The following is a 9,937-nucleotide window of genomic DNA, read 5'->3' as shown; positions in this document are numbered from 1 at the left end:
TTTCCTGCCATGGGGCAGTGCTCTAAGCAACAAATTGTTCAGGGATGCCTCTTCCATTCTGTCCCAATGAAGTTCTTGCACTACACATGCAAATGCTGACAGGGGCACAGACAGACTGTCTGGAAGGAGACCTGAACCTGCAGATGGGCCCACTCTTCACCTCAGCCTTCTGGGTCATGGGGGCTCTTTCTTCCTGTACCTCCCCTGGAAGAGTCAACACTTCAACTGAAATTTAAGTTTCAAAAAAAGTTTTGGTTCTGCTAAGTTAGCTTTCTCCAAAAACAAAACAAGCTTTTCAAAACCTCCCAAGTATCTCCAAGGCCTGGTATTTTCAATTCTTTCAATATCCCACCCTGTTTTCATTGATTCCTCAAATACTGCAATTTGGGAATGGCTTGGTTCCATGTTCTGTAAAGTGCATGTCCGGGAGCTGCATCATTCGCACGCTTCCTGCAGTCCAAGGACACCAAGTACAGGCAAAGACTTTGAATCCCCATTGCACTAGTCAGGACTAGAGAAATTACAAAAAACAAGAGATATTGTTCTTCCAGCCTCCTTCAGCTCTGCAGATCCATGTCAGGTTTTCATGAAGCTGCATGTTTACAAGAAGCTGAATCCCCCTTGCCAGCTCCTCAGTTCCTCTTTGCGCCCACCTCTTCCCTTCTCCACCCTTCTAGGCTTAGCCTTTTTTTTTTTTTTTTTTTTTTCTCTCTCCTCGGCTCTTGCACAAGCCTTTCCACTAACCACCACCTCCTTAGGGATGACTGACATACGGACACCTACTGTATACACAGGGCTGGACTCAGCCATTACATCTGTCTATCAGTTTATACCTTCCTGTTCTTTGACACAGCAGTAATGGAGTCACCTATATTTAATTTGGGCTGGGCTTTAATCATCACTGGTGACTAATGCAAAACAATTGGAGACTTGGAGGGGAAAAAAAGAGTACACTCAAGGTTCCTGGATTTTTAATGCCTTGATCCAATTTCTCAGGCTTGTCTTTCTAGATCTTGGCCTCACAGCAGCGGGGCAGTCCTGCTCTTCATAACAGAGACTTGTAGTGGTTAAAGCTCCTACAGTTGCCTTAAAACACAGCTGGGACTGGAGTGACTTAACATCCAAGGGTGACTCCGCGAAGCCTCCGCTGCCAGGGGCTGCAGGCAGGGAAGGGGCAGAGCAGCCATGGGGTTTCACCGCCCGGGCCGTGGGTGAAACGGGGCTGCACGCAGCGGGATGCAGGCAGGTCTGCGGTGGCAGGAGGGAGATCAGCCTCAGAGCTTCCCAGTAACTCCGACCCATCCAGTTTGGTGTGGCTAAAAGGAATGCCCAGAATTGCTGCAAAAAAAAAAAAAACAAAAAACAAAACCAAAAAAAGGACAGCAGAGAAAGGCACTAGATTTATGGGCGAGATGATGATACATGGAAGGGCTGACATGGAAAAAACGCCGAGGAAGCAATCCTGTCTTCGGCAGCACTGGCGAAAACCAGTCTGGCTTCACCTCCTGCTTCCCTGCAGAGGTGGAGGGTGGCTGTCGGGGCAGGGGAGAGACAGGGGGCTGCATGCAAGCTGCTACGGCCGCCTCCCGGCTAAGGGGAGGTCTCTGGCTGCAGCCGGGTGCTCTGGCTTCATAAGCAGAGGTACCACGTACCCGAAACTGAGACACATCTGCCACAGGGCTGTCTCTTCTGCTGAAAAAGAGAACACTTGAAAGGGCTGAGAAAAATAAATAAAAGGGGCTGGGGATCACAATAAAAGGCAGGAAAACATAGAGAATTCTGTCTGATAAAGATGAGAGGGATGCCAGGCAAAATCATCCAGGGAAAGAATAAAAATCAACTTAAATAGAAGAAAGCACGATGCATACTTAACGCTGGCTTTGCATCGCAGCCCTAATGCAGCACAACTTCACACAAAGACACGAGAGCGGGGCTGGCAGGTGACAGTCCTGCAGAAAGAGAAGTTAAACACTGTAGACTAAGGCCTGACATCATCTTTGATGCCACTGATATTTCAGGACAGGGGGTTGTAGAAAGATGGCATCTTTCCCCAAACCAACTAGTACCTTGGAAATAAACCAACTAATCCTCTATCTCGGCTTGGTCTGAAATAGTATTTCATCCTTTTCCACATAATAAACACAGCCTGTCCCATCTTTCCGGGACAGCAGGACCCCAGCATTGGCCTTACTTGTGGTAAGGCTGAAAAATGAGTTAAATTTTTTCCTCCAATTTTTCCAAACACCAAAAAGATCGACAGTTTCAGGGTAAGACTGGCGTTTCAGAACTTAAGATTCTTTAAAAAATTCATTAAAAGCTTCAACAATAGTACTGCAGTAATTTTCTCATAGTATTACCTCCCAGAGCTTTCCTGAACATCTACATTTCTTAGTGTACATTTGGACCTTCCAGGACACTTGAACTTTTATATAAAAGAGACCTGATGCCAAAAGTTTTTGTAGGATCAAGGATGTATCAGCACATATTGACAAATAAAGTTTCTTTATGCTTCTACTCTCCCACAAAAATGAGAGTAGTTCATATCAGCAAAGCCAATGACAAAATTCCTCAGTTGCTGCAAAAACCCCCAGCACTTTCCATCCCGTAAGTCTGAGTTTGGGAAGGCTTCTGAAATCAAATTCCTCTCATGTAGCACAGATGAGAGCATCAGGATCACTTTCCTGTTTTCTTCTCAGCTCCGCTTATAATCAAAAGAAGAAAGTGATTTGCTTTTGTAATCCTGGGAGTTATTGGTATGCTGAAGCACAACTTGGGTGTTTTCCTTTGGAATCAGAAAAGGAACCAAAACAGTTTTAGGGAAGATTTTCCTTTCCGTTTCTCAGAGCTGTTTCATTTGGGAGGGGAGAGGGGAATGGAGGGAAACAGGCATGGAACTTGGAGAGGACCAATGACTGTAACTTATAACACCACAAAGCTGTCTTCTCCCTCCCTAGCAAGTCAGCTTTTGTAAAAATCACAAATCCATGTCTTAACCGATACGTATTGGCATGTCCTTCCACAGAAAGTCTGAACTAGCGCGTATAGGCAGAGTATCTTTTGTGAGTCACTCAGGAAACATTACAGCCTTTGCCATTTCAAGGTTAGGTTCTAAGCTCCCTGAACATATGAGAGCAGGGATCAGGTGCCATGAAAAACACAAGAAGAGGGGGGGAATTAGAGATAGAAACTAAAGACATCATGGTAACTTATGAATCCCTTTCTCATCACCACTGTACAGCTAATAAATGAGATGCAGAAAACATACAAAATATATAGAAAGGGAACCAGGTCCACAGATATAGACAGGCTTCCACACAAGGAAAGATTAAATAAGCTCAAACTTCTTAAGGAGGAAGAGAGATGACTGATGTCTGAGGCTTATAAAATCATGAATGAACAAGGCGGTGAGTAGAGGATTAGTACTTGCTGGTTTTCATAATGCAAGAATTGAGTATTAAGTGGGGGCAGGGGGGGAAACAAACCCAAAGAGTTGTTGCGTAAAAAGAGGCATAATCAGATTTGGGAACTCACTGCCATGGGATGTTTTGGATAGCAAAATGGTTTAAAAAATGATCAGATGAATTGAAGGAAGAGAGGTCTGTTGGCTTTTAAGGACAAGCGCGGATGCAGTATCTTGCTCAGGAAGTCCCTAAATCACTGGCTGACGAAAGCCAGTAGGGAATCCTCAGGGAAATAAGATTAGAAACAGAGCAAATGCACAGTCATCACTATATAATTCATTACTGGCCTCTGTCAGAGGCTGACCGAGACTCTTTATCAAGGATGGCAGTTTTCATATTCTTTTATTAGCATATAGAGAAAGGGAACAAAGCTCTGTACCTCTTCTTGTTTCTGGGAGATTCCTACAGAAAGTCCATCTTGATCTGGAGGTTTGTAAAATTGATTTTAGTCTGGTTATTCTAGCTGTCTCTGAAGATCTGGAAAATGGACATATTGGAGAAAAGAAATCTGATTAGTAGATGATGTAATTAATTTTGATGACTGTAAATTATCTGCTGGGGCACATGTAACACCACTACAGCATGAATACCTGTAGGACATAAATTACTAAGTGCCTGGTATTGTGTAATGCTCTTCTGGATCCAGATACCTCTTTACCCAATTTATTTCTGTAAAACACACCAAGAAGAGCTAATCCAGGTGGCAATCCAACTGAAAGGACAGCCATCCCTAAGGCACAAAGCAAGCAGAACTGGTTTGTTTCTGGCCATTCATCTACCTTGCCTCCTTCCCTTAAAACCCCTTTAAGAATTCTATTTTTTTATTTTCAAAAAAACCCTAAACCGTCACAAGTCAGATTTTATTTTCATGCCACCTTCAGCCAGTGTGCTCAGCAGAAGAAACAGTTTGCTTAGCATTTGCCATTCAGTAAGAGTGGACCCCAGTATCATCAGCACAAAGCAAGTCGTCCAAACCTTCCAGTTTTCTTATTGTTTCTTTTAAAAGGTACTTTTTGAGGAATCCATTTTAATAGCCTTACTATAAATGCATCATTTGGTGAAGGTACTTGAAAGTAGTGCCCTTTACAACAGATAATACTTGAGTACAATCTGATTACTGCTAACAAAGGGCAGGAGAGCTCTTAAAGGTATCTGCCACACGGCACATCCCTCTCCACCCACCCCATAGATCTGTTACAGAGTCTCTGAATGGACTAGAGGAACCTAAACTTGAAATTTTTAGTATCTTCCCCACATCCTCCACCCCCAGGATTTTTTCTCTGAATGCCCACTGAATAACCTGGAGGAAGACACACGTATTGTGGTTTCCCATCTCCGCAGCAAAGTGAAATTCCCTTTGGTTAACCACCTGCTAGCCGTAGAACATGGCATTTGCTTCACAGTTACCCCTAACCAAAAGGCAGCCAGACACCACAGCTGCGTTAGGCTCACAAAACTCCACCGCTGGAGATTTTCACTTTTGAAAATCCAGGGACTTTGCATCTCTTTGCTCGAGAAAAGGAGTCGCTTCCCGCAGTTCTTTGCACGTGCCCCCCTCCCCACCCCCCCACCAAGTTTTACCCGCGTACTTTTGAGCATGACCACGCAGGAGGACAGAACGTTCACTTCCTTCTCCGGCTCGCTGAAATTCCCTGATTTCGCCACGCGCCGCGGCGCCCGAGGACGCAGCAGAGGAAGCAGAGAAGCTCGCTTTGTAACGAGAGCCAGAGAACAACACAGCTGCCTGGGGAAGCCTAACAGACACTTCACTTCAATGTATTCAAACAAGTTTTGCAAGTAGCCATGACCGGGGCACGTGCATGCGCATTGGAACACACAGATTTATCACGAAACCTGGGGTGACAGCCAGGAGAAGCATTTACTGCCACAGTTACAAACTTTTCCTAGAATATTGTGTTTGTAAACTTTTCATGTCACAAAATATTGCAGCAATAGGAAACACTCACCACATGCAGCTTAACTTTTATTTAAGAAAGGGTTTTCAAACCATCCCAGGAATGAAACAGCAGCATTAGAGTCCCATTAGTCACTGCAATACCATAATGCCTCTATGTTACCCAAAGTGGAACATATTTGATGCCTATAATAAATACGGTAAAAAATTCTTCCTAGAAGTTAGAAGAAGAATTGCCTCAGGTGACCTATCTCAGTATCGACCTGGTGAAACTACCAATAACATCAGGAACTGAAATCCTGGAATTAGGGCTAAGGAAACCTGCCTCCCTCCCCCATTTGAACAACTTTAAACACATCCGCAGAGTGCATCAGAAGAGCAGGAGCGAGTCCTGAGGTGTCCACCTTTACAGCAAGCTACATGAACCTCGTGCAGAAATGTCAACTGCTTGTGTTATTTTACCCTGCTACCTACCGCTGAGCAGCTCTGCTCATGTCTGCTCAGAGCAATCGGAAGTAAAATCACAGCGGCATTACTGGGAACTGCAAATGCAGAGAGTCACACACAGCTCTTCATTCCTGGAAAATAAAGCCCATCTCTGGAAGTGCTCCAAGAGCATCTCTAAACACAGCGGGCAACGCGACGTGGCAGGGGCAGTTTCATACATTCATTCAGAGGGTTCAACCAAGCCCTCTCCCCTCCCCAGGCTCCTCTGGCCGTACAGGAACAGGAAAGGATTTCTCACGTTTCCTGGACAGGAACATGGAAACGTCACTCAAATCCACTCCTGAGATAGCAGTGCTGATGTCCAAAATAAAATCCCTGCACGTTAAAGGTTGTTACAAAACCACCAGCGTTCAAGTAACCCCAAAGGGCTGGCGTCACTCTGCATAACCAAGAAGACCCAGAAGCAATGTGGAAATTCCATCCTTAAGTCATCGACTGCGACATCCTCCGGCAGTTTTCATCACTGGTACCTCATGTCAAAAAAAAAAAAAGAAGATATCTTTCATCTCACAGTGTGGCCTCTTTTATGGCTTGTTACTTGAACTGTTACACGTGCAGGTTTTTTCTGGTTCAGGGTGCAGCCAGAGGGCCAAGAGCTTTTTTTTTTTTTAAGGAGATTTTTAAATTCTTCTGGGTTTTCCCCCCTGTCTCCCCATCCAGTGACTGAAGTATGTACCTGCCGTCAGAGCTGCTGTGCGCCAGGCATTGTTTTGCAGTCACACGGCTGTCCTGCCGTGTCACACAGCCATCAGGGTTGTGTCACCCCTCCTGAACAGGTCCCTGGTACTGCTTGTCCCATCTCTGTGACTGGGGGACTGCTTTTCCAAAAATGCAGGACCACATGCAGCAGAGCTATGAACAGCCTTCAGACGTTAGATGTTCAGATGAGCTCTGAACCAAGAACAAGCTTCCGGTTACCTTTCTGAGCCCCAGAGACAGAGGTGTGAAGACTTTAGAGCTGCAGGACAGTGCTGAAACAATGCATGGACAAAAGAAAAAAAAAAAAAAAAAAAAAAAATAAAAAAAAAAGACCACAGATGCTATGTTTACCACATCAAATCACCCTTCTCCCACACAAATGTCTCCTTTCTTCTGCCCCAGGACGCTCCTCATACTTTAAAACTGTTTCCTTTTTCCACCAGTCCAAGATAGAGATGTACATGGTAATAACCATCAACCCTGCAAAAACTCATGGGGAAGGATGAGGGAGAGAAAAAGAGAAAAGACAATGTGTTCTCTCTCCTTACATGCATCATAGCACTTGGGTTTCTTCACTCCATAAGTGTTAAATCCAACTGGTTTCGGTCCTTTTCCTTGCCAGCAGGAGAGAGGACAAGACTTTGGAGCCTGTGGAAGATGCTGACTGTGGTGGAGACCACAGAGCAGTTTGGCACAGGGGTGAGGTCCTGCCTGCAGCCACAGTGACATGAGGGAGAGAGGAGGCTGCAGCTGATGCATGTAGAGAACGTCCATCTCCAAACCTGCCCCAGCCCCTCCAGGCCAGCAAGGTCTGCCCGTGGGTTCACTGCCTGGTACTGCTCATTACTGCCCCGTGAAGGCAGCGACCTCCCCATCTGAGACTCTGCCTGCGACAAGCGCCAGCAGGGCATCTGCAGGAAAGGTAACCATGCCACGCCCATGCCGCTTCTTTCCCATCTCCTGGAATGAGAGGAAAAAAGTTGTGCTTCAAGGAAGGTATGGACAAAGACAGAAAAGACACTGGAGGAAAAAAAAAAAACCCCACCCTAATTTAAATATAATTTATTCAGCATGCTACAAAAAAAAAGCAGTATAGTGACCAGACTTGAAAAGATTATAAGAAAGGTATTATTTATCATAAGAAATTACTTTTTCTACTCTTTTAAAATTAATCTTTATTTCCTATGTGGTCAACTAACACTAGAAGTGGAATTTGGCCTTCCACTAACTTGTTACAAATCTTAACTCTCTCCTTACATGCATCATAGCACTTGGGTTTCTTCACTCCATAAGTGTTAAATCCAACTGGTTTCGGTCCTTTTCCTTGCCAGCAGGAGAGAGGACAAGACTTTGGAGCCTGTGGAAGATGCTGACTGTGGTGGAGACCACAGAGCAGTTTGGCACAGGGGTGAGGTCCTGCCTGCAGCCACAGTGACATGAGGGAGAGAGGAGGCTGCAGCTGATGCATGTAGAGAACGTCCATCTCCAAACCTGCCCCAGCCCCTCCAGGCCAGCAAGGTCTGCCCGTGGGTTCACTGCCTGGTACTGCTCATTACTGCCCCGTGAAGGCAGCGACCTCCCCATCTGAGACTCTGCCTGTGACAAGCGCCAGCAGGGCATCTGCAGGAAAGGTAACCATGCCACGCCCATGCCGCTTCTTTCCCATCTCCTGGAATGAGAGGAAAAAAGTTGTGCTTCAAGGAAGGTATGGACAAAGACAGAAAAGACACTGGAGGAAAAAAAAAAACCACCCTAATTTAAATATAATTTATTCAGCCTGCTACAAAAAAAAAGCAGTATAGTGACCAGACTTGAAAAGATTATAAGAAAGGTATTATTTATCATAGGAAATAAAGATTAATTTTAAAAGAGTAGAAAAAGTAATTTCTTATGTGGTCAACTAACACTAGAAGTGGAATTTGGCCTTCCACTAACTTGTTACAAATCTTAAGAATAGAGGAGAAAAGTGGAATTAGCCCAGACAATGAACTGTGCAAGTTGGATAAATCAAAGAGAAGTTGGAAAATTCAGATAAACTGGAGAATTCTGAGAAGACCAAAGTAGACACAAGGAATGGCACCGGAAGAGAGCCTTACAATGGATGAGCTGGAGTGTCCCGCAAGCCCATGGATTCTTATTTTATCTAAAAGGCCTCATATTTTATCAAAAAGGTATGTCATGGTTCTATGAGAATGTTGTAATTTCTGTGTAAATATTCCTGGACATGAGAGAGAAAACAGGAACAGTTTCAGGTGCTTGTTAACTTCTGGACAAGATAGGGTTGAGACTTTTCAACATAAATTCCAAGTTCCAGTTCTGACTTGGTGCTAACTTACCATGGTACCTATTTTGGGTTTTGTTCAAATGATTCCTTGTACCATGAAATGGAGTTATTGAGGGATTACCACCCTTTAACAGCCCTAAACATGAATACAACGCAACTTGTGGTGTTTTTCATGTTCAGTAAATAGGCTACGGCACAGGGAAAACAGAATTTTGTTTCTCCCAATCCCATGGAGAGTTACCACTTAGCAGCAGCGATTCACGTCTTTTTTTTAGTATTTAAAACTAAAGAGTTCAATCAAATATGAACACCATTATTGAGAAGGATATTTTCAGTGATCTTCTTGTTTGTGCTCAGTACATTACCAGCCAATATTAGCACAATAATTTTAGCATTAGCTAAAATCAGAGACAGCACGTTGAAAGAATGACCAACAGGTCGCATTACCTTTTAGGAGAAAAACCCCAAACCCAACCGTAAAGGCTTGTGGAGGACAAAGATGGTCAGAGAGCACAGCTATGGATAGCTGGCACACGCCCCGAACTGGGCATCACCAGTATAACTGAAGGAATACATGATTCTGCGGTGATGCTAAGTGAGCTTACATCTTAGTAAAACTAAAAAGCCATCAGGCACAGGAAAGAACAGGATCATTATGGTAGGCAACTAATGGCAACTTCAAAAAGGCTCCAGTTAGTGCCTGAATTTTCATCCGCTCTAGTCAAAACCCAGCATGACCTCAACATGTGACCTCTTCAGCGCACACACAACCTGAAAAAGACCTCCTGCTGTTTTGAAGTTCACTGTGATGAAGGCAGAAGCAATGTCAATCCTCCCCTCAGCCCAGGAAAGAAAAAAATCACCCCAAAACCCTAAGAGGCATTGATATGAGCCTAACGAGCACTGGCCCTTTGAGGCAGAGACAGTGGAACGCCTTGGGATTTCCTACCCAGCGCGTGCATTCCCATCGCAAAGCGGTGAAATTCTTAGGGCTGTGAAACTGTGCCACCTATATGATCTTTCAGACAGTTTTGGGGACGAAGGTAAATGTGATAATTCTGTTGCTGTGGT

General features: G+C 44.5%; 1 long non-coding RNA gene across 1 annotated transcript in view; it reads right to left on the bottom strand.

The window, feature by feature from the left end:
* Positions 1-1,757: 1,757 nt before the first annotated feature.
* Positions 1,758-9,937, bottom strand: part of LOC118452744 — a 28,561-nt gene continuing 20,381 nt past the window's right edge. The window contains exons 3-4 of the long non-coding RNA XR_004842566.1: positions 3,841-3,938; positions 1,758-1,949 (exon numbers count right to left, since the gene is read on the bottom strand). This is a non-coding gene — a long non-coding RNA (uncharacterized LOC118452744). The remainder of the gene's footprint in view (positions 1,950-3,840; positions 3,939-9,937) is intronic.

Source organism: Egretta garzetta, unplaced genomic scaffold, assembly GCF_000687185.1.
Source record: "Egretta garzetta isolate BGI_Z169 unplaced genomic scaffold, ASM68718v1 scaffold107, whole genome shotgun sequence".
NCBI classification, from domain to species: Eukaryota; Metazoa; Chordata; class Aves; order Pelecaniformes; family Ardeidae; genus Egretta; species Egretta garzetta.
The sequence above is the reverse complement of the archived record's forward strand: the minus strand, read 5'-3'. Positions and strand labels throughout refer to the sequence as shown.